Source organism: Peromyscus californicus, unplaced genomic scaffold, assembly GCF_007827085.1.
Source record: "Peromyscus californicus insignis strain IS unplaced genomic scaffold, ASM782708v3 Scaffold_8__1_contigs__length_139910024, whole genome shotgun sequence".
NCBI lineage: Eukaryota > Metazoa > Chordata > Mammalia > Rodentia > Cricetidae > Peromyscus > Peromyscus californicus.
In genome coordinates, this window is record NW_026294606.1 from 78,153,593 (window position 1) to 78,177,099 (window position 23,507).

The following is a 23,507-nucleotide window of genomic DNA, read 5'->3' on the forward strand; positions in this document are numbered from 1 at the left end:
CCTTTATTCCCACATTGCCTCCATCTAACAGCGGCTAGCAAGAAGAGGCAGAGATGCCACTAAAATGCTACAATGCTCAGGACCCTCCCTGTGTCCAAAGGAGACCCATCTCGGAATGCCCAAGATGAAGGTCCCCGGGCTAGGATGGTCAGAAGCCGCTAATTCTCTAGGCAGTGCAGTGGTGATATCCGGTCCTCTGTGCTGTGATGTGGATGACTTTTCCCCCACAAACACCCATGTGTTCAAGGCCTGGGCTCCGACTGTGACACCGTTGGGAGGTAGTGGAGCCTTTAGAATGTGGGACCTAGTGGAAGTCAGGGCACGGGGCATGCTCTTGAAGGCTATTTTAGGGCACTGGCTCCTAGTCTCTCTCCTTGTCTCCTAGCTAGCAGGGTTAGCAGTCTCCTCTGCTAAGCTCCCACTTTGGTGTTCTGCCTTACACCGGCTCAAAAGCAACAAGATCAGCTGACCATGGACTGGATGCTCTGAAACTGTGCACCAAAATAAGCCTCTCCTCCTTATAAATGATTTGCCTTGGGTATTTTGTCATGGTGATGGAAAGCTGGCTCATGCTTTCCAGTGTTGGAGAAGCTTGGGGATTGCTGTCTCAAGTTAAATGCAGCTATTCACAGGATGCTACTGGGGGCTGAGCCGGTGAGAGTCCCACCTGAGGAATCACAGGGCCATGAAAAGTCCCAAAGTCAGCATCCGGCATCGGTGTCCTGCCTTAGCTCCAGCTCCTCCAGCCACAGTAAGTGATCCAGGCAGACAAAACACCCCCTGAGCTGCCCTCCCAGCTCTAGAAAAGGGGGCACAGGCACTGCTGTCCTCAGCCTGTGTGCAGAGATGACCAAAGAAAGGGCATTCCTGTCCACTTGACAAAGAGAAAGGGGGTAGAGAGAGCAGATATTGCTGTACCACGAAGAACATCTTTTTTTAGCATGATGCAATGTGTGTGTTGATTTGTGTGGGAGATATAGTTGAGGGGAAAATAAAGCTCGCCCATAATTTCACTAACCAGAAATAACTCTTAACAATTAGATTTATCTCTTTAGGTTTCTAGGCACTACATATGTATATGTGGTATTTTTTCATTTTAAAAAGGAACTGTCACTTCTCAGCCTTTTGGCTAGGATCAAGTTATACTCTCCGCTCTGGGAATGGGTGTGGCTCTGACTCTTGCCTGCCCCTGCACTTGGGACTCTTTGCCTCCCGTTGGGTTGCCTTGTCCAGCCTCAACGACAACGGCTTTTACACTGTCATATTGTATCTTGTTTTGTCATGTTGGGCTGTTGTCTCTTGGAGGCCTGCTCCTTTCTGAAGGAAAACAGAAACAAATGGGGTGGATCTGGGGGAGAGGGGAGTTACAGGGGAGCTGGGAAGAGTGGAGGGAGGGGAAACTGTGATTGGGGTGTATTGTGTGAGAAATCTATTTTCAATTATTAATAATAATTAAAGAATACTCTCTGTTCTTATCCGTTTAAAAATGGAATCATGTAGACAGATATGGTGGCATGTGCCTGTAGTGCCTAATACTCAGGAAGTTGAGACAGGAGGATCACTTAAGTTCATGAGTTCCAGTTCAGTCTGGACAACAGAGCAAGGCTTTGTCTTCCAAGAAAAGCAAAACAATTTTTAAAAATGAGATCATACTTCCTCCACAAATGTGTATTCCAAATACCATTTCTTTTCTATCAAAATATTTCCGTGCTTGTAATTTTAATTAGCTGTGTGATGGCTAATCTCAGTTGTCAACTTAAGACCCCTAGGAAGAGGAACCCTCAGTTGAGGAACTGCTTCTATCCGACTGGCCTGTGGGTATGTCTCTGGGGTATATATATAAATATATATATATATATATATATATTTATCTATTTATTTATATATATATATATATATATATTGTTAATTGATGGAGGAAGGTCAATCCCACTGAGGGCTGTTGCCACCTCAGAGCAGGCGGCACTGTGTTCTCGAAGAATGCTATCTGAGCAGAAACAGAGAGCAAGCCAGTAAGCAGTGTTCCTCCATGGTCTCTGCTTCAAGTTCTGCCCTGCTCGAGTTCCCTCGGCCTCTGACTTCCCTCAGTGATGGACTGTAACCTGTAAGATGAAACAAATCCTCCCCCAACCCCGAGTTGTTTTTGACCACAGTGTTCATCACAGCAATGGAAAAGCACACCAGAACACAGTGTTTGAGGTTGGTAGACTGTTGGGTCCTTTCAGATTTCCCCGTTTACAGAACTTTCTGGGAGTTGCATCTCTTCATTGGTTTTGATTCAATTATAGTAAGAGCTGTGGTGCTGGGGAACGCCCCATGGCAGCGCCCCACGGCAGCGCCCCACGGCAGGCTCCTGCTCAGGCAGCCTGGCCATATCCCAGGGGTCCTGTAGGATGGGCAGGCAAAGAATAATGGCACTCTCCACCCCAACAAAAGGGAGGCTGCTGCGTCTTTGTCGTGGTCACTCTGCTTCCTGCTGAGACAGTGGGGAGGGGAGCAGATGACCCAGTCAGAGAAGGATCTGACAGATGTTAGAAGTGCCACACTTGTCCCCCAGAAGCCACCTCAGCAGCCCCAGCAGAGGCAGCTTCACCAGACAAGCAGCCTTTCCCAGGAAGGTCCCTGCTGACCTAGTAGTGGTGTTAGGGGGACACAACACCCTGCCCACCCTGGCCCTCTTCCCTTTGCAGCCAGTGGCTTGGGATGCAGGATAGAGGCTCACCCATGGTGGCCTCACAAGGGATTGTGACACTTGTAGTTTCTTTTCTCGGAGACAAATTCATAATGCGGTAAAATCTACTTTGCAAAACTACACAGAGGAACAAATCCCCAGAAGTCAGCCGAATGCCCCAAGCAAGATAGAGCTATTCCCGCCATGGCTTGAAAACTACACAATGCCATCTAAAATTCTCACAGGAGAATATTGAGGAGACTGCTTAGAAGATGAGACAATGGTGTTGAAGGAGAGCTTGCCTATGAGGGGCACGCACAAGTGAGGCTCACCTCTCCTCAGTGTTCTCACACTTAATCTCTTTTCCTCTCAAGCATCTTCCTTCCCTCCTTCCTTTCTTCCTTCCCTCCTTCTTTCCTTCCTTCCCTCCCTCCCTCCCTCCTTCCTTCCTTCCTTCCTTCCTTCCTTTCTTCCTTCCCATTCCTCTTCCTTCCTCCCTCCTTCCTCCCTCCTTCCTCCTTCCTTTCTCTCTTTTTCAGGGTTTTATTTTTATGTGTGTGCTGGGTGTTCGGTCTGCATGTGTGTCTGTGTACCATGTGCATGCCTGGTGTCTGAGGAGACCAGAAGAGGGCATTGGATTCCCTAGAACTAGACTTACAGACACTTGTGAGCCTCCATGAGGGATTCTGGGATTGAACCTGGTCCTCTGGAAGAGCAGCCAGTGCTCTTAATATCTGATCATCTCTCCAGCCCCAAGTGTCTTTCTGTCTCTCTTCTCACTGTGCTCTGGGCAGCCACCCTTGGCCTTTCCTACTCTCACCATATCCTTCCTCTAGGAACCCAGGCCCAGCCAAGGCCGACCTGGAGCTGGGTCCCGAGTTCCAGACTTCTCAAGGCCTCTCCTGTCACTGTGCCCACCCCAGTGTTTCCTCCTTCCGCTCTACCCATCATGCCATCACAGCCAAGGCTGGGCTGGGCCTCCAACAGATTCCAGGACACACAGAGCAGATCCACGCTGGGCCTCAGAGAAGCAGGCAGTGGTCGTCACCACCTAAATCCTGTGGATTTTCTACACAGACCTTTCCCAGGGCTGGGTTAAGTACTCCAGGCTGAGTCCTTCCCTCCCTGGAGAAAGTCTGTCTGGGCAAGGACAGGAGAGTGAAAGATTCAAGACAGGGGAGGAGGAGGGGGTGAGACAGAGGGGGGGGGGGCAGAAGGGGAAAGGTGCATCCATCCTGAGGTACCTGTAGCCTAGCCCCTGCCAGCGCTGGAGAGGAAGAGAAGTTGGTTTCTTTTGTGTAGTTGTGACCAAGCTGCCTGACAGGAACAAGTTGTGGAAGGAGATGTTTGTTTGGGCCCATGTGCAAGGCGTTGTGTCTGCCCTGGACAGGAAAGCAGGAGCAGGAGCTCTGTCACGACGGGAGGGGGCCTGAGGGGGTGGCTGTTCATATCCAGGGGATCCTGGAGACAGAGAGAGGGAAAAAACAACCATCAAAGGCCCGCAGCCAGCACTTCACAAACCAGGCCCACCTCCTGTGGGTTAATAACCCCCCAAACAGTGTCACCAACCAGTGACGAAGCCTTCAAAACAGAAACCTGTGGGGGACATTTCTCAAGCCGTAACAACAGGAAAATGTCCTGCACCCAAGTGTGCCCCAAGTCCAGGTCTCCCGCTGGTTCTGAGCAGTGTCACCATTTGGGTGGAAGTGGAGAAAGAGAGACCCAGGAAGTGATACAGCAGACCCAAGCAGGGGAGGCCACCACACCCAGCGCCTGAGGAGCTTGGGCCTGAGCTGTGGAGCACACGTGTGTGTTTTTCTTCCCACAAGCCAGAACTATGCTCCGTTGGGAAGCCGTTGGCTCCACAGCTGTTTGAAAATCCCCTGGTACTTGGAGACAAATGATCCAAGCCAGGCTGGCCTCACCGGTCACTTTTGGAGCCAGGGAGAGGCGTGGGTGATGTAGGCCTGCCCCCACTGTATCCTCAGCCATCCGTCACTGCTCAGCAAAAACTCTCAAGGGGCCGCAGGACTCTGACAATATTGTTTACGTTAGAGCATGATTGTGAAACTTCCGGGAAAAGAGAGGGAAGGCATGCACTCGGGCCTGTGAGCCGCCTCGCCCACGCGGAGACAGAAGGACTCCAAGGCCTGTCCCTCGTGGGTGGAACTGGTTTGCTGCCCAGAGGAGACTTCAGGCATTCTCTAAGCAGAACCACTTGGTAGGGAAGGGCTAACCTACATGGCTCCGCGCTCCTGTCACCCTGCAGCTTCTACCAGGTTTCATGTCTCCTCCACTCAGAGATCATGTAAATTCTGTCACCGGTCCAGCTGACAGGAAAATGATTTCATTTTTACCTCCGACTCTCACCACTCAGAAACCTTTCCTGTGCCGTGGGTCAAGTTGCTCTGGGGCCCTAGGAAGACGCTACAGGAGAGGGAGCATTTGGGTACCCCCAAACTCAGGCGGAAAGGGTAGACACTGAGGCCACAGGTTGAAGGGCATGTCCAGCTGTTGCAGCCGGCAAGTTTGGCTGAAGTAGGAGCCTGCCCTGTGTCATCTGGAGAGAGGCTACAAATGATGTGTGTTTTGCCCTGACACACCCTGTTAAATATTCCTGGAACCCAAATTCAAAAGGGATCAAATAAACCGCTTCGAAGTTCCAGGGGAAGGATGATCAGGACGGGGCCAGGAACAGCGAGAGTCTTCACCAGGGTGCATCCCCTTCTGTCTCACCTACCCCCCTGCCATATCCCGGCTGCGTGGGGTGCTGTGCCTCCCCTCGTCCTCCCATGGCACATCTAGGCATGGGTTTGTCCTTGGATCTGCAGGAAGTTGGAGGAGAGTGCCAGCCTCAGTGGCACAGCTGCTCCCTACCTTGGTGGAGGAAGGAAAAGCCTTGGGAGATGCTGAGCCAGGATGGGCTGGGTTCCTGAGAGCTCACCACTCAGAGGAAGGCCGACTCCGATGTGGGAGGCGTGGCTGCCCTCCCAACAACCCTGTCCGTCCTTCCCATGGACCCTCAGTGGGAGTGTCATAACCATGCCAGGTCTGGCTGCGAATGCCTTCCATTCACCCAGCACTTAAAAGGCTGAAGCAGGAATATCTCTAGCTCAAGCTCAATCAGGGTTACACAGTGAGACCTTGCCTCACAACAACAAGGACAGTCAATAAAATCACTGTCCCATGTGGCAGACGAAGAAACAAGACAGAAAAAAATGAACCGGCTTCCTGATGCCCGTAGCAGGGAGGTGCTAGGGCTGGGATGTGAACCCACGACCTGGCTCCTGTGTCCCTGCCTATAATCAGAGTGCTGTTGTCTCTTCAAAGCCGGTTTCAGCCCAACGGGTGTCTGGTGAGCCACACCAAGTCCTCTTCCTGGCACTCACTCCCCTAGAAGTCTCCCAGGACCTGCCTCTCTCCCCAGGTCCAGATCAGAGCCCAGCTGCCTGCATACCCTAGCCCAGGCAGAACCTAGCATTGCCCCAGAGCTGGTTTCCTGAGACGTCCTGCCCCTGTTAGCTAAAACTTTACACGAAGCCTCACTGCCCTTGAGAAGGCGGCACAGAGAAGTATGCCCAGGGCCTTTCTCCTCACAGGCCGGAGCAGGCTGGCCAACTAATGTTTTAATGGCGTTCATGGACACTGAAGTCCTCTCCTTAAAGGAGCTTCCTCTCCCTCTCTGAGCAAGGACCAGGGCTGGGTAGGGGTTCCCACCCCTCCTAGCTTGTCTAGGGATCATATACTGTCTTTGGCTTCCCTAAAAATGTCTTCCTTTCCTCCCTGAGGCCAGACCTGTTCTTTCTCAGAGTTCTTATAAGAGGCCTTCTTTGTGCAGACTCCCCTTCACTATTCCTGAACAGCTCCACAGCACTGACCGGTCCAGAGCACAGCCTCCGTTTCTCCCAGGCACTCGCTCACCAGGTGTATCTGCCCAGAACATAGATCATGTCCTGTCTCTGGCCTGCTTTAAACAGCCTGATGAGCCAGCTGCCCACAGGAAGTAGCCCTGCTGTCTTCTGGAGTCATCTGAGGTCCTCTGCTGTCCCGCCTACCCCTTGACCTTGCTCTTCCTTCACTCAGCACGAGTGGACTGGCCATCACTGTTTCCAAGCAACCTGGCACCCATTTCCTACTCATCCCTCAAAGCCCCATTCTGAACCTCCTTCAGGGGACACTCACATTACCTGTCCAGACCCAAAAACAAAAACAAAAGCAAAATGCTCTGGCCTTGTCACCCCGTGTGGTGGTGAGTCACGTTCATTTCTTTAGTGTGTATCCCCTTTAATAAAGTGCCTACAAGCTGATGGCTTCATCTTTGTGTTTCCAGCTCGTAGTAATGGATTAAAGTATAAATATTTGGGACGTTGAGCCAATGATCTTCATAGCCAACAGTCTGAATGAATTCTCTGAGTTTACAGAGAGCCTGCTGAGAGGAACCCAACCACTCTGTGGCAGGAAGAATTCCCCTGGAGAGGCAGGCTTGGGATCTACAAAGATCTGCAAGATCTAGCCCAACCTTCACCAACCTTGAGGCTCTCCCTGGGCTAGCCCTAGGCCAGGAAAGCCATTCTGTCTCCTCACCTTCCCCCAGCATCTGGCCTCTTGCACTTAGGCTAAAGCCCCAGACACTGGTGACTGCCTCTCAACCGAATGCAGGCTGTGTGCCTCCTCTCATGATCCACTGCTGGTCTTCATCGCTTGCCTCATCTCCATCCTCTTTCCCCCAGTGGAAGTATCTCTTCTCCATTCAGCCTCTACCTCAGATTCCCCCTGACCTAGATGGAGGTCGTGGTAGCTGGAGTACACCAAGGGTGCCCTGGAAAACTGGCTTTGGAGCTAAATAAATCCAAGTTTAATCTCCTCTCAGCCCAAATCGGTTTCCTTATCTCCAAAGATGGAGTAAAGAACCATCTCTGAGGGCTGATGTGGGAAGCGGCGAAAGCACAAGGTGAGCAGTTGGCGGGTCACACGAAGTAGCTCCATGTGCAATGCCCCCTTGGTCTTGCTTTCATGTTCGGAGCACCAATTAATTCAAGTGCTGGGTGCACGAGCCTGGTCAGAGAGCAATGTTCAGGTCACCTGTGAGCCACGATGTGCTTGGAATGGCTATGTAGGACATCGGGTGGCTGCAAGCAGGTCAAAGTGCAATCCCATTTTTTTTTTGTAAAAATAAAATAAAATAACCTTCTACATACAAATGAACATAATTAGAAAAAAATTGCTAGCATGTTAAGAATCTTGGGGTTATGATTTTTGTTGTATATTTATCTCCTTTTTTCATCCAAAAATGAACATGCTTTGAGTAACAATAAGGGAAAAAAAACTAAACCACATGTTGCAAAAATCTGTGTGCAATATGGGCCTTAAATTCAAAGCACCATCTGGGATTTGCGTGTCAAAGAATCACGGTTTACAACTGCAGATGGCTACAGCCTCCATGTGGAAAAACTTAGGGCAGCTAAACATGTCCCCACCTTGGGAAAGTCCCTTGTAGAGAGAAGGCGGATGCCACTTCCAAATGAGCAGCCAAATCAGCAGGCTCCTTCGGATCCTTTCCATGACACAGGGCTTTTCTTAAACAGATGCATCATACCTGAATTGTTCATTAGATGTGTGGCGTTCTGGTTTAGTTTCAGAGACTAAGCTGCATGTTCTTTAGTGAGCGTTAGGCATAACAGAACACCACAGGGAACCTTTGAAAAACAAATTTCTGCAATTCAAATTCTTCCTTATCATCCTCCGATACTGTGAGTTTGCACATTCATTGGCTTTCTTCTAGCAAGAAAAATCTCTGCTCACTAACAGAAACTGGCTCTGTGCAGACAAATGCCACCACATTGATTCCAGGGTGGAAGTGGTGCTGTGGCCTCCTCCTTTGGCACTGTGTTCTGGAATGCTCCACAGCAAGGAGGTGATGACATAACCGTGTCTATGAAAAGCATGTGACGCGATTTTATGGGGTAGTTTCTCATCAGGCCACTCAGAGTCAAAGCCATAGACAAAGTTAACTCTTGACAGCCTGTCTGGTTGTGCAAACCTATCAGACATACTGGACAGAAGCACTCATTTTGTTCTTGTAGTTTCCTATATCTCCATGAAGAAGAGATTAGAGACTTAGCCCAAATCATAGTTATATAGAAATCAAGCCAATCTGAGGTGCCAAAATCCAAAGTAAGATTTATGAATCATTATAACTGTTAAGAGGCAAAGTGAAACTGGTTGTGGTGGCACATACCTATAACCTCAGTCACTTGGGAGACTTAGGAAGCTGAACCAAGTTCAGGGCCTGCCTAGACTGCAAAGTGAGTTCAAGACCAGCCTGGGAAACTTGGTGAGACACTGTCTTAAAATTAAAAAAGTGCAAAAGGCCTGAGGATATATCAATGGTAGATACCTGTCTAACATGCAAAAACTTTCCCTTTCTATCCCAGCACCAGAAGAAGAAAAAAGGGAGGGGGAAAGAAAAAGGAGAGGAAGGAAGGAAGGAGAGAGAAAGATAGGCAGAAGGAAGGGGGAGGGAGAGAGGGAGGGAGACAGAGACAGAGAGGAGAGAGAGCCAGCAAGCGAGCAAGCCATCCCCAAACTAAGAATATCTAAAACCTATTCACAAGTTGAACATTTCTAGTGCAAAGTTGTTTATTTTACAGATTAGTTAACTCAATCTCAATTACATCAACAGCTCAGATTCCTCCAGGCTTGTGATCCTGCATCCTCTGACATTTCATTCCCTATTTTGTGGTCTCAAGATGGCTGCAACAGTTTAGAGTCATCACATCCTTAAAGAGAAGCATCCAGAAACCTGTTCTTAAATCAGTCCCTGATGAAAAGAATAGAATGCCAAGGCATAGTCTGGGGCTGAAGAGGTATCTCCTTCCTTCTCAACAATGACCTTCATATTTAAATAAACCCAGGATTTGATAAGAAGGAAAAGGAGGAAGCTGGATGGTGGGAAGTCTACTGCAAAGAGCTATCAAGTGGGCAAGAGATGTATACTAACCAACACTTCATGCTAGAAGACACCAGAGTAATAGTCATGGTTCCAGGAGAGAAACAGTTGATACTTGCAAAGTTATACCCAGCCAAACTGTCAACCAGACAGAAAAAAGAAGCAACATCAGCATTGGGTAGGAAGAAACCAGAAAGTTTATTTTTCATAAAAATTTCTTCAGCTAAAAAAATTCTTCCATTTAAATTTTTTTTGAATATTTATTCTTTGGCAAGTTTACGCATGTACATAATACATTTTTATCATATTCATCCCTGGATTCCACTATGATAGCTCCCTCCCACTCCCTCTGAAAACCTTCTTCTTCCCAACACATGCTCCTCCTACTTTCATTCACATTATATATACATATATTATAAATTATATGTAGTTAATATGTAATGTATCCCCACCAAATTTAATTAGGGTTGCTTACTTGTGTATGGGTGTGGTTACTTATCATCAGTGGCTAAACCCCCCAAGAAAAATGACTCCCTGTCCCCCAGGAACTATTACCCCACCACTAGCTCCTCAGCTAGGGGTAAAGCCTCATGATCCCTTCCCCTGCCCATGCTGGAATGTGATAGGCCTGATGTGTGCAAGCCTTGTGCAGGTACCACAGCCACTGTGAATTCATAGGGACAACAGCCATGTCGTGTCCCAAAGATAGCTTTTCACAACATCCCTCCTTATCCTTGGGCCCTTATACCCTGCCCCTTCTGCAATGTTCCCTGAGCCTTGGGGGGAGGGTGATATAGATGTCTTATTTAAGGAAGACCATTCAACAATCACTTGTTCTCAGCATCTTAACCAGTTACAAGTCTCAAACTGATGCTCACTGCAAAATGAAGCTGACCAAGATTGAAAATAGTACTAGTCTGTGGATATGAACATAAATATTCAGAAGGCAGCTTGACAACATTCCTATTGATCAAAACAATGGTAATAGGTTCCACACCAGGGCCTATGATGTCCCGAGCCATGGCTTTTGATCAAGAATCCAGTACCAGGCATGGATTCCCTTCTGTGGAAAAGCCTCGATCCCAGTCACAAAGTGACTGGTGAATCCCATGACAGCCATGCCATTCTTGCAGCAGGGAGCACATTATCCTCCATAAACTTTCAACCTCAGTTGGTAAGGCTGCACAAACATGAGGGCCTGAGTCTGGTCCTCAGAACCTTTGTAAAACATCCGAGCACAGCGGCATGCGCTTGTAATCCAACGGTGGGGAAGCAGAGACTTGATGGCTAGCTAGTCCAGTCAAACTGGTGCTCTCCAGATTCAGTGAGAGATCCTTCCTTAAAAAACAAGATGGGGACCTCCCGGGAACAAAACATGTGGTTGACATGCACACATATATGCACCCCCAGGAACATGCACCCACACACCAACACACACACTAAATAAACAAATTTCATTTGAAGGCGTATCTCATCAGAGCTGAATAGGAATCCAAGAATAAGGAATATTTGTGATTCAGCAAAAGTGAAATCAATGAAATAAATAAATGAAATAAAAGACTGCAACAAAAATAAATTCTGGCTGGAAACTGTGCAGCAGATCTAGAGAGCAATAAGTCAAAATTAAAAGTGAATTTCAAAGGACTTTACCATGTAGGTATTTGAAATGCAAGTGGGTCTCATTATGAAGGTCTATAAATAGGAATCTAGAGATCTTTGATCAGTTGGGTATGAGTGTTTCTCCTGTCAACAACAGCAAAAATAAAATGTGTAGGAAGCCTGAGGAAAATAAGTAGTTGTGCTGAACTGGAGTATGCGTATGAAGCAGAATTAAATGTGACTTAACACTGACTCTAGCTAAACAAAGATCCCGTTTGGCCATGATAGGATTTTTTCTTCCACCCACTTTGTATCCTGGAATACGACTGCATTTTCTTTACTTAGATCTAGCTAGACCATGTTTTTGCTTCGTCAGTAGATAGGAGTTTTATCAATGTAACTTTGAAAGGTTGTTTTCTTCATATTGCTTTATAATCCATCTGTTCACAGAGTAGGGGAAATTGACTCTAGTCACAGGGAAAAAAAATGTCAGTTACAAGTCCTGAGGATGTAGGAGTAGTATTACAGCTTGGATGAGGTAAGAATGTTGAAGAAGAAAGAAAAAGTGTGCAGACGTCTTATTTAGGGAAAGAAGTTAATCACATGGTCTGAATCTTTTTGGGCTTAGAAATGAAGGTTTAACAGCAAGTACACCAGCAGCGGCAAGCACTCAAGTGACCAAATTAGAATCTCTAAGTGCCATTTCTGTGGCGAGTGGCCAGAACGCCTTGGAGAGAGAGCTGCAGGCTGCAAACGTGTCAAAAATCATACTCGTCAGATCGACTCATCAGAAAACGAGAAAGTGACCAGAGCTCTTAACGCCATATCTGGAAGATTCTGAAGTTGTGTTGGCTAGTTTTATGTCAACTTGATCCAAGCTAGAGTCATCTGAGAGGTCGGAACTTCAGTTGAGAGACTGCCTCCATAAGGTGGGTCTGTAGGCAAGCCTGAGGGGCATTTTCTTAATTAGTGATTGATAAGGGAGAGCCCAACCCATTGTGGGTGCTGTCACTATCTTAGGGTTTGTGTTGCTGTGGAGAGACACCATGAGCCCAGCAACTCCTATAAAGGAAAACATTTAATTGGGGCTGACCTACAGTTCAGAGGCTTCGTCCATTGTCATCATGGTGGCACATAGGTAGACATGGTGCTGGAGAAGGTGCTGAGAGTTCCACATCCTGATCCACAGGCAACAGCAAGAGGAGTCCCTGGGCCTGGCTTGAACACTTGAGACTTCAAAGCTCACCTCTAGTGACACACTTCCTCTAACAAGGCCACACCTACTCCAACAAGACCACACCTCCTAATAGTGCCACTCCCTATGAGCCTGTTGGGGCCATTTTCATTCAAATCACTAGTCACCCTGGGCTGATGGTCCTAGGTTCTATAAGAAAGCAAGCTGAGCAAGCCATGAGAAGCAAGCCAGTAAGTAGCGTTCCTCCATGGCCTCTGTATCAGCTCCTGGCTCTGGGTTCTCGCTCTGTTTGAGTTCCTGCCTTGACTTCCCTCAATGGACTGTGACTGGGTATTTGTAAGCCAGATAAATTCTTTCCTCTCTAAGTTGCTTTTGGTCATAGGGTTTCATCACAACAATAGTAATTCTAAAACAGAAAAGAAGCTTTCAAAGACAGGCAACTTGAACATTAATAAAAGCTGAAATATGACAGCCTAAAACACATTAACTAGCCGTTCATTATGATATGAAACAATAGCCATAACAGTATGCTAGGGAGTCCATTTGTCACTATCGCTATTTTGAATTTTTAATTTTTTAAATTAAAAAGAAGTTAAACAGGCCTGCAAGACACACTGGGGCAACTGTGGTACAAATGTTATGAGAGTAACCAGCCACTTTCAATGATTGGGTTTCACACCCCTCCATGAGATGGAACCAATGGCTGGCACTGTTGGAGTGTCGAAGAACCTGAGGGTGCATAGGTCATGGGCCCTAGAGGGAAACCTACTACTATTATTCTGCTAAATGAACATAGCAATAAAATGGCTCCTAATGACATATTATTAAATCCAGAGATCAGTGCATCAATCAGAGAAACTTCATCTTATTATAGACGATAACTGAGAGACCCACAACTGGACGATGTGGAAAACTTCGGAGCCCTCAGCCCAAATGAGATGCCTTTATCCAACCCCTCCCCTCAAGGCTCAGGGATCTACAAAGAAGAGGCAGTAGAAAGTCTAAGTGGTGAACCCAAGGAAACAGCGTCTACTGGACGCAGCAGGCAGGGATGCCCTTACGATCACCTAGAGATCATGGCAGCACACAACAGACCTGTACAGGCAAAACCCCAACATATTAAAGAGGAATGGGCATCCCTAATCAAAAAGTTATCTGCAACTGATGCCTGCAGGAAGAGGGAAAATCCATGTTCTCCAGTGGAATGTCACTGGGCATGTCAACCACCTCCCAGGGCAGGCCCCGTGATCGGAGGTAGATGACACACAAAAACAGACTCTGTTTTCAGTGGGGTTTGTTTGTTTAGGTTTTTTGTTTTTGTTTTGTTTTGATATTTTTGGAAAGAAGGAAAATGAAGTTTCGGGGAGGTGGGTAGGGAGGTGAGGAGGATCTGGGATGAGTTGGTGGAGGGGAAAGAATATGATCAAAATATATTGTATGATAAAAAAATTTCTTTATTCTTTTCATCTATTCTTCTCTCCTACAATACATCCCAACTGCATCCTCCCCTCCCTCCACTCCTCCCAGTTCCCTCCCTAACCCAGATATGCTGCTCCTCCATTTCCCTTCGGAAAAGAGCAGGCCTCCCAGGGATACCCTGCCTGGATGGCCAGGAACCAGAGCTGGATAGCCTGGGGACTTAGGGTAGAACTAAACATGACTGGCCAAAAAAAAAAGTCAATGAAATGATTCCTAATGACATTCTGATACACTCATAGATCAGTGCCTAGCCCAATCATCATCAGAGAGGATTCCTTTGGCAGCTGATATAAGCAGATGCAGAGACCCACACCCGAACATTAAGTGGAGTGTGGGGAACCCCTTGGAAGGGGGGGGGAGGAAGGATTATAGGAGCCAGAGGGATCGAGAACACCAAGAGAACATGGCCCACAGAATCAACTAAGCTGGAGCCATAGGGGCTCACAGAGACTGAAGTGGCAATCACGGAGCCTGCATGGGTCTGTGCTAGGTCCTCTGCAAATATGCTGTGGTTGTATGATAACCATTTTAAGCCATTCAGCACATACACTCTCTCTATATATATAATATATATAATATATATGTGTGTGTGTGTATGTGTGTGTGTGTGTGTGTGTGTGTGTGTGTGTGTGTGTGTGCATTTTGCCTGCATGTGTGTCTGTGTATCACATGCACGCAGTGCTTAAAGAGGCCTGAGGAGAGTGTCACGTCCCCTGGAACTGGAGTTACATATGGCCGTGAGACTTCCTGTGGGTGTTTGAACTCAAACCCAGGTCCTCTGGAAAAGCAGCCAGTGCTTTTCATTGCTGAGGCACCTCTCCAGCCCATATTTAAAATTTTTAACTAGTGTATATTAATTATGGGATTCATTGTGACCTTTTCTTTACTTGTTTATTATTTTTCTTTTTAAGATAATGTCTCCTGTCCTTCAGACTGGTCTAGAACTCTGTATTTAAGAATGGCCTAGAACTTCTACTCTTCCTGCTTCCACCTCTTGGGTGTTGGTGTTGCAGGCCTGTAAGACCACACAGCGCTGGGAATCTACTCCAGAGCTATATGCAGGCTAGGTAAGCACTCTGCCAGCCAAGCTGCATCCTCAGCCCTCATTATGACATCTTTATACATATACTCGACTCATATTCATCTTCCTATTACCCTCTTTTTTTTCTCCCCACCTCCTTCCTTTCCTCTTTCCAAATAACCACCTTCTACTTTCATGTTTTGTATTTTTTTTAAAGATCTAGATTCCACATTGTGGTCTGATATTATGTTTGTGTTCTAGCAAATAAAGCTTGCCTGGAGATCACAGGGCACAGCTAGCTACTTCTTAACCATGGAGGCCAGGCTGTGGTGGCTCACACCTTTAATCCCAGCACTTGAGAGGTTCATGCCTTTGACCCCAGCACTTGGGAGGCTCATGCCTTTAATCCCAGCACAGTCAGGAGGTAGAGACAGGAATATCAGGTGGATGTAGACAGGATATCAGGCTTTTCGGTCTGAGGATCTAGAGAGGTAAGAAGTCACTAGCGGCTGCTGTCTGCCTCTGTGATCTTTCAGGTTATTACCCCAATATTTGACTCCCGGTTTTTATTGATAAGACTAAATAGATTCACACTTCACCACATATGTAGTGGTTTGAATAATTAATGTCCCTCAAGCTGCTAGTATTTGAACATTTGATCCCCAGTTGATTGGTTGGGGAGTTTAGGAGCCGTGGACTTTCTGGAGGAAATATGTCACTTGGGGTGGGCCTTAGATTACAGAGCCTTGTCCCACTTACAGTTTGCTGTCACTGCTTCCTGTTTGCACTTGACAATGTAATCTCTCAGCTTTCTCCTCCTGCCTCCATGCCTGCTGCTCGCATGATAAGATAATGGTTCTTTTAAAAAATATTTGAGTATGTTTTTGGAATTTTTATGTGTGTGTGTGTGTCCCTGCTTGTCTCTGTGTGTGCCGGGTGTGTGCAGTGCCCATGAGCCAGGAGATCATAGTGGATCCCTTAGAACTGGAGTTCCAGGCAATTTGAACCATCCATTGTGAGTGCTAGGAACCAAACCTGGGTCCTCTGCAAGTGCAGCAGGTTCTTTTAACCATTGAGTTTCTCTCTAGCCCAATGCAATAGTTCTTTATGACATTGCCTTTTTATGAAATTGAAGCAATTCAATTATCCCTCCCCCAAACCCCCCTTTAATCCTTAAGGACACCTAACCTTTGAAATCCCCTTGTCCTGTACCTTTTCCTCCTTAAGATCCCCAGTGACCTTTAAATGAACTGTACTGGAAAATCCAACACAACCACCAACTCAAAGGCCAATAGTGACCTTCCTCCACAGAGCTCTTGAAACCCCACCCTTGGTAGAGAGAGGTGGCATCTGGCCAGTTTGCTACCTGGAAAATTTGGGTCCTCCTTTGATCTGTGAAAAGGACAAAGGTAGATACTGGATGCCTAAACCACAATGGGCAGTGAGATGCGGTGGGGGCTCAGTAAGGGTCTGTTCCGTGTTTGTCTCGTTGGTTTACTATGAAGCTCCTGGAGCAAAGCACCTCCCATTAGCCATGGTGCCAGCCAGCCAGCCTATGAGGGAAGCGCTCAGGGACCAAGATGGACTAAGCATCTGTTGGGCCTCAGGGAGTGAAGGACTCTACAGGTTTGTCAAAAGTTACTATTTTTTTCTCCGCTTTGGTGTCAGAGCATTCAGTAACAGACCTAGATCTCGGGGAGGAACTGACCCCCACATTAGAGCACCACAGGAGGCCTCTTCTGTCAGACCACCGAGTTTCCATCAAGCAGCCCGTGCCTTGCAGCCACAGCCCTTCAGTGAACATGTAACCAATTCTGGGTTGCCATGTCACCTGATTTTAGCAAGGGCTGGGAAATAATGGGTGATTTTGGTCCCACTTCACAGATGAGGACACTGAAGGGTAATCATCATATTTAAGCTTATATGGGTTTGTTTGGGTTGGGTTTTTTTTGTACAGAATTCAAACCCAAGTCTGGCTGATCTCAGATCTGGCTCTGAACCATCACAGCACATGCACAGACCACATATATGACAGCTGGCCCACTCCTCACCCCTCCCTCATTAATTTTCCAGGTAGCAAACTGGCCAGATGCCACCTCTCTCTACCAAGGGTGGGGTTTCAAGAGCTCTGTGGAGGGAGTTTCTGTTTCATACAAGATCTATCTGTGTAGTCCAACTTGGTCAAACATGAGACCCTGTCTCCCCTATAAAGGGCTGGGATTATAGCTGTGCACCTTGTCACTGAGCTCTCTTCATGTCTTGGCCCAGTGAATTAGAACATGATCACACAACCACTGCTGTGGACAAGCCCACTGTACTGCCAGTCACATGGGTGTGTGGCAGCTGTGGTTATCACACTGCATAATACCTGATAATGCTAATAAATGACTGTTCCTTGTTTGTGTCACACATTCTGTCAACGTTCGAGAATGCAGTCCCACTCACACAAAAGTCTGCTCTAGAGTGTGGCACTCTGTGACACTGGCAGCCACTTCACACAGTTTGTGTTTCCTATGGCTCTTGACTTCATCAGGAACCCACATCAAATGACTGGCCCACACAATGTAAGTGTACTTTACAATTTTCATACATCGACGTGGGACATGCTTGTCAAACCTACTCCTGCGGGGATGTGTGGCTGCGCACTCTCAGTCCTACATTTCCAGCGCTCGTTGCTCTACACTGTTGGATCACATCACAGTTTCTCAGAAGGATGGTAGTCATCCTGGCTTATGCTCAAAGCTGCCTCCACTCAGCGGTGATGAGAAAGTACGGCACCAAGAGCACTCAGGTCATCTGTGGGAGGCCAGCTCCCACTTTTCCCCCAGGGTACTCTTGAGGAGAGAAGGATAAGAGATTTAGGTAGAAATACAGAGGGAGAGAGACAGATAGAAACACAGGAGAGCCTTGGGAGGGCCTGGATCAATATCCACCGGCCCTTTCTGCCTCTTCTAAAGGCCTATTTATAGGAATGCCAAGGGGTGGAGCAAAAGACCTCCCCCTAGCACAACCAAGTGCAGACCCTTCCAATCACCTAGCAACCATACACGTGATCAAGCAATTCTCTAATGCAGCCCTGCTGGGTGAAGCAAGCTCAGATCTCACTAGGAAACCTCTGTGGGCCTCCAAAGTCTTCAGTCTGAAACTTGCCTTCTTTTTGCCTCACCCTAAGCTGCCCCTTCATGATGGGAGCTGGTGAGAAAAGAGCAGGAAAAAAAAAAAAAAAGGCATGGAAAACACTCCAGAGACCCTCTTCTATCCCTCCCCAACTGAGTCTCCCAGCCATGATTTCAAGACTTGGAAGACATAAGATAGGAGGCTTCATTCAGCTTATCCTAAAAGCACTTCTTAAAGGAAGCGTGCCTGCCAGGAGGGAAGCATAGGGCTGGAATGCGTGCCTTGCCCATGGCCTGGGATTCAGGTCCTAGCATTGAACATGCAACAAAAATCCCCTCCAGGATTGACAGCTAACACCTCTTCAATTCTGAAAAGCAAATGATGAAGGAAACAAACATCTTACACCACTATAAGCTGTATGTGATACACAGTAGCTCAATAGTAGCTTTGCAAGGTCAGATTTGTAATATAATCAAGTGACATTTCTGTTTGCCACTTTGGGCTAGGCTCCTTGGACACCAATGTGGCCACCATTTTGAGACCCAAAGGAAGGCAACAGTAAGTAAATAAAAGTTTAAAAAAGAAGAGAGGGGGTTAGTTTGTGATTGCTACATAGTTGCATGACTTAGGAAAGTCATTTAAGATTCCTGGGCATTGCTTTCAATTCATTAATTTATGTATTCTTTTGTTCAGTCACATAATCAAGCATTAATTTGGCTCTGAAAGGAATCCAAGGGATTTTAATCTGTGGAAACAATTGAACACTAACACAGAAAAGTCGTGTTTTGAAAGAATTTATTGCTTACATGTCCCAGGAGAAAGGGCATGCTAGTAAATATTGGAGTGACTTACCAACCAATGATATTCAGTCAACACATGTGGAACCAGTGTTAGCTCAGACACTATTCAAAGGCCCTCAAAAAATGTGACTGTTCCCTTCCTCTTGGATCCTAAGGGGAAAGATTAGAGGAACATCTAATCTTGGATGCAGCCTCGGATACTGCACAAGGGATAGTCGTTTCCTGTGAGTGGCATCAGCCGTCTCTCTCATGATCTCATCTCATAATCTCCACTGGCTTCTTGTCTGGTTTGCACTGGGATTAGCAGTCTAGTCACTACCACCCCAGTGCTGTTCTTGCTCTCCATTACCATAATTACTTGCCTCTGTGTTGAAATGAAGCTATTGCAACTCTATTATTATGAACAACTGGCACATGCCAGCACAGGGAAGCCAAGTTCCATTACACTTCTCTCTGTTGACCATGGCTTCCAGGAGACAGCTGCCACTGAGCTTCCCATGATTACTGTGACTCCTCCCCCTCCTAGAACACCCCTTATCAGTGAAGGTGTCTGTGGCTACTTCTAAGGTCTATATGCTCCTGAAAGAAAGGGTTATTCATATTTTGTAGGCCTTTTGCATGCAGGGGCTGAGCTAACACTGATCACAGGCTTATTGATCACATACTGTCATATGTCACCCCAATACTTGTGACAGTAATTATCTTGCCCTCACTCTTGCTCTTTTTATTTTGGTAGATGTGTATTTGGGAAGAACTTGAGGGGCTAATTCTTGTTTGATGTCTCTCCTGAGGTTGTCAGTGGTACCCTCTTAGTCTTACCAAATAAATCCACTCTGATCTGACACATCTCTGGAAATATTAACCATTTTCTTGTACTCTGTTGAAATGGTTCCAGCCTGTCTCCCACTCTCTAGCAGTATCTATGAGACAGGTACTGGAGAACTTGGGAAAATAACCCCTTTCTTCTTGGCATGGGGTTATTCTTGCTCAGGACACACTGTATCATGAGCCCAGCTACTGAGCACAAAGCTCTGAGGAAAGGCAACAGAGATCATGGAGGAGATGCGTATCATCTTGGAAGCCCAGATGAGAAGTAAAGTGGCTTATTTGGCAGACAATCCAGAAGACAGCTGTGATGGGAAGGGAGGAGAGGGGAAAGCAGGCACTTGAAGTGAATTCAGGGCACTACTTGGAACAATTGGAGCTCCTACCTCTTGGGATCTCCAGACAGTGGAGTGGAACATGCCTCTCTCAATTCACTCCCAGCTCCTCAAGCAACTGAAGGCCCTCTGGCACCTCAGCTGCAGGTGTTTGTCAAGTGTCCCAGCACAGACTGGAGGCAGTGGGGATCAGAAGGTGAATAACAGTATCACGTCTCTACAGTCTGCATGTACACCTATACAGGTTGAGACACAGGTCATGCTGGACAGAGACACATCAACAAGTCAACGGGAGCCTGGCGCTGGGTGAAGGGTGTGAACTGGAGATGTCTAATAGTCAAGTAGCGGAGTGCACAATCTAAGGAAGCGCAGACTGAGACCAGTGGGGAGAGTGTGGCTGGAAGTACCACTGAAAATGCAGAGCTGTGTGTCATGCTAAAGGCAAGTCCAGAACAGCCCTGAGAATTCAGGTGCTTAGTGGGAAAAAAAAAGAAAAAGAATTTGACAGGACACCCAGTGGAAGGAGGCGGGACTAAAATGTGTTATTTATCCCCCAGCACTGTCAGGACCAGCCTTGGTGGGCAGATGGTTAACTGGCGGATGAGCTTTCCCGAGCAGGCTCCACACTCCATCACATCAGCAGAGCACAAGGCTCGGAGAGGCCCCATGAGGACAGAGGCCCCGGACCTCACAACAGTTAGAGGATAATTAGAGGGCTGGAGAGATGGCTCAGAGGTTAAGAGCACTGACTGTTCTTCCAGAGGTCCTGAGTTCAATTCCCAGCATCCACATGGTGGCTCACAACCATCTGTAATGAGATCTGGCGCCCTCTTCTGGCCTGCAGGGACACATGCAGGCAGAACACTGTATACATAATAAATAAATCAATCTTAAAAAAAAAAAATAGAGTTCAAACAGGCTGTGCAACGTGTACTTCTAAAAGATGGTAAGTGGTGATGGGTGGGGTTTTTGTGATCCAAAGAAGGAAAGTAGAGAGTCAGCCGAAACACAGAAAAGTCATCAACGAGTTCATGGAAAAAATGCAACTTATTAAGTTAAAAATAATTGTATTTTGGAGAGTCACCGTATTTACATTACTGGAGAACAAGAGGTACAGATTAAATTTGTCATATTTGTTCAAAACTATGCACATAGTTTCCCAGCCCACGGTTACGGCTTTTCTCTTCAACAAACGTGGTTCCCATTAAAAACAGTGGCACGCAGCTCATTGTAATTTGTAAAGAGAAAAACAATTTCCCGTTCTCCACCTACCTCGGGTAAGTGATTTCTAGTGGTTCCTTTGGGTGGTGTCTTTTTCCAGTAGAGCTGTGGGGGGAGGAAAGCCTGGTTCCTTGCCCAGGGCTTCAGATCTCTCACAGCTACCTCCCAGCCAGGCACTTCAGCCCCTGGAGAGAGGTACTCTTTAACTTCAAGCTTGTGAAAACAGCGGCATTCAGAAAGGCTGGGGTAGAAACCAGACTTAATAAACCCTAAGAGGCATAGACACACATTGAACTGGGAGGTTAATTTGAGAGTGTCCCCCTTGGGGAGGGGAGGGAAGTGGGGAGGATAAGTTCTTGGAACTTGGCTCAGGGGCAAACATGTTGGCTTGCAGATTTGCCTGCTGATGGGGGGCCGCTGACTCTGCTGCTCCTGATGATGGAATCATGAGGACAGAGGTGACCAGGTATTGGATGCTTTCCTTATGCCTAGTGTTTCTTTCTGTGCATCTTTCATTTCATCCCCATGAGCCTTCTCATGAGCCAAGGGCTTCTGGATCTTATTATCAAACAGCCAAGCTCCAAAGGAACACAGTGGCCGAAGTCCTACGGCCCAGGTAGAGGGACCTTCTCTCAACCCTTCCTCATGGCCTTTGTGCCATGCCCTCTGCCGCACAGAAGGGGACAGACTCAAATGTTTTGTTTTATTATGGAAAGTGAAGACACTGACAGAGAACACAATTCCCCTACCTTCTCAGCTCTGGGACCTTTTCACCAGACCTAGAAATATCAATATTCCATCTTGAAGCAAACCACCGTATAAATGGCCCAGACTCCCAGCCCTTCTGAGTAACTCTGTACACAGTCCCTTGAGAGAAACAAGCCCCTGAAGGGTGGATACAAATGCTGGCCTGGTGGAGTTCACTGGCCTCCATGGTCTTGGGTCTGACACATAGACCCCCTCCTTTCTGGCCAATACCTCTTCCCAGAGGTACATGCTTCCCAGAACACACTGCACAGCAAATAGCCATGGAATTTCCTATGAACACATGCATTTTACTACTCTCTTCCTGCTTTGGGGATTTTGGATACATTTATATGGTTCTTGTAAATGCTAAAGATAAAGCAAGGAATGCAGTTCTTACCTCTCCCTCCCTTCCTCCAATTTTAGTCTTCTTAATACAGGAATGAGCCAGACCCCACCCTTCAAAGCTGAAGGCATTACAATAAATGTGAAAAAATACAAGCTATTTTGCCAATGCCTTCAGAAATTGAAACTTTCACAGGGAGTAAGAATGTTACGAATTCCACTTTTAGGTGAAATAATAATAATAATAATAATAATAATAATAATAATAATAATAATAAAGAGGTGGAGAAATGGTGAAACAAAACATTTATTCCTGTTTAAAGAATTCCAAAAACGTTCTGAGTTTGCCCATGAATCCCCTTGCTCTCCGGATCTCGGTTACAGACAGGTTCTCTTTACATAAGAAGAGGCAGGGCCACATGGAACCAAAATTAACATGGCCAAAGACAGGAACGCAGACCAGCACACCTCAGGAAGGGCTGAGTCACAGTCTGTTGGGCTCAGGCAGAAGGGCAGAGGCTCCTGGGCCGCATCCCTACAGGGAACACAGCCTGGATGGTGGAGGACATTCAGCAGAGTGGAGCTGGCTCCAGGGTGCCAAAGATCGTAGGAGCCAGTCGGGGTGGAAGACAGCAAGCAAAGGCCTTCTAGACACAGCAGGACTGACTCGCATGTGAGCTCACAGAGACAGCGGCAGCATGCACAGGGCCTGCACAGGTCTAAGCCAGATGGGGTCCCAGCGCTGAGAGAGGAACTAGACACCAGCCCCCATCCCTAGCTCAGAAGCTGTCTCCAACTGATAACCGCTCACGAAGGACAAGTTAGTTTTCTCCAACGGAGTCTCACTGGTCATACAAACTTAGGGGTGGCCCCATGCCCAGCAGTAGAGAACCAACACAAAGGGAACACAGTGATATTTTTGGAGGCTTTTGTCTCACAGTGCTTGGTCTGGCCATTTTTTTCCCTTCCAGATCTTTGGCTTATATATTACGGTTTCTGATTTTGTTCTTATGGGTTTCTGTGTGTGCAAGTACGTGTGTCTCAGCACCTGTGTGTACATGTATTGCTTGTGCTTTTCCTTTGGCTTTTTTTTTTTTTTACCTGTTTTGTCTTATTCTGATTTGTATATTTTTATTTTATCTTATTTTATTTTGTTGTTTATTTTTTAAATGTCTGTTTGTATTTTAATGAGAAATAGAAAGAAAG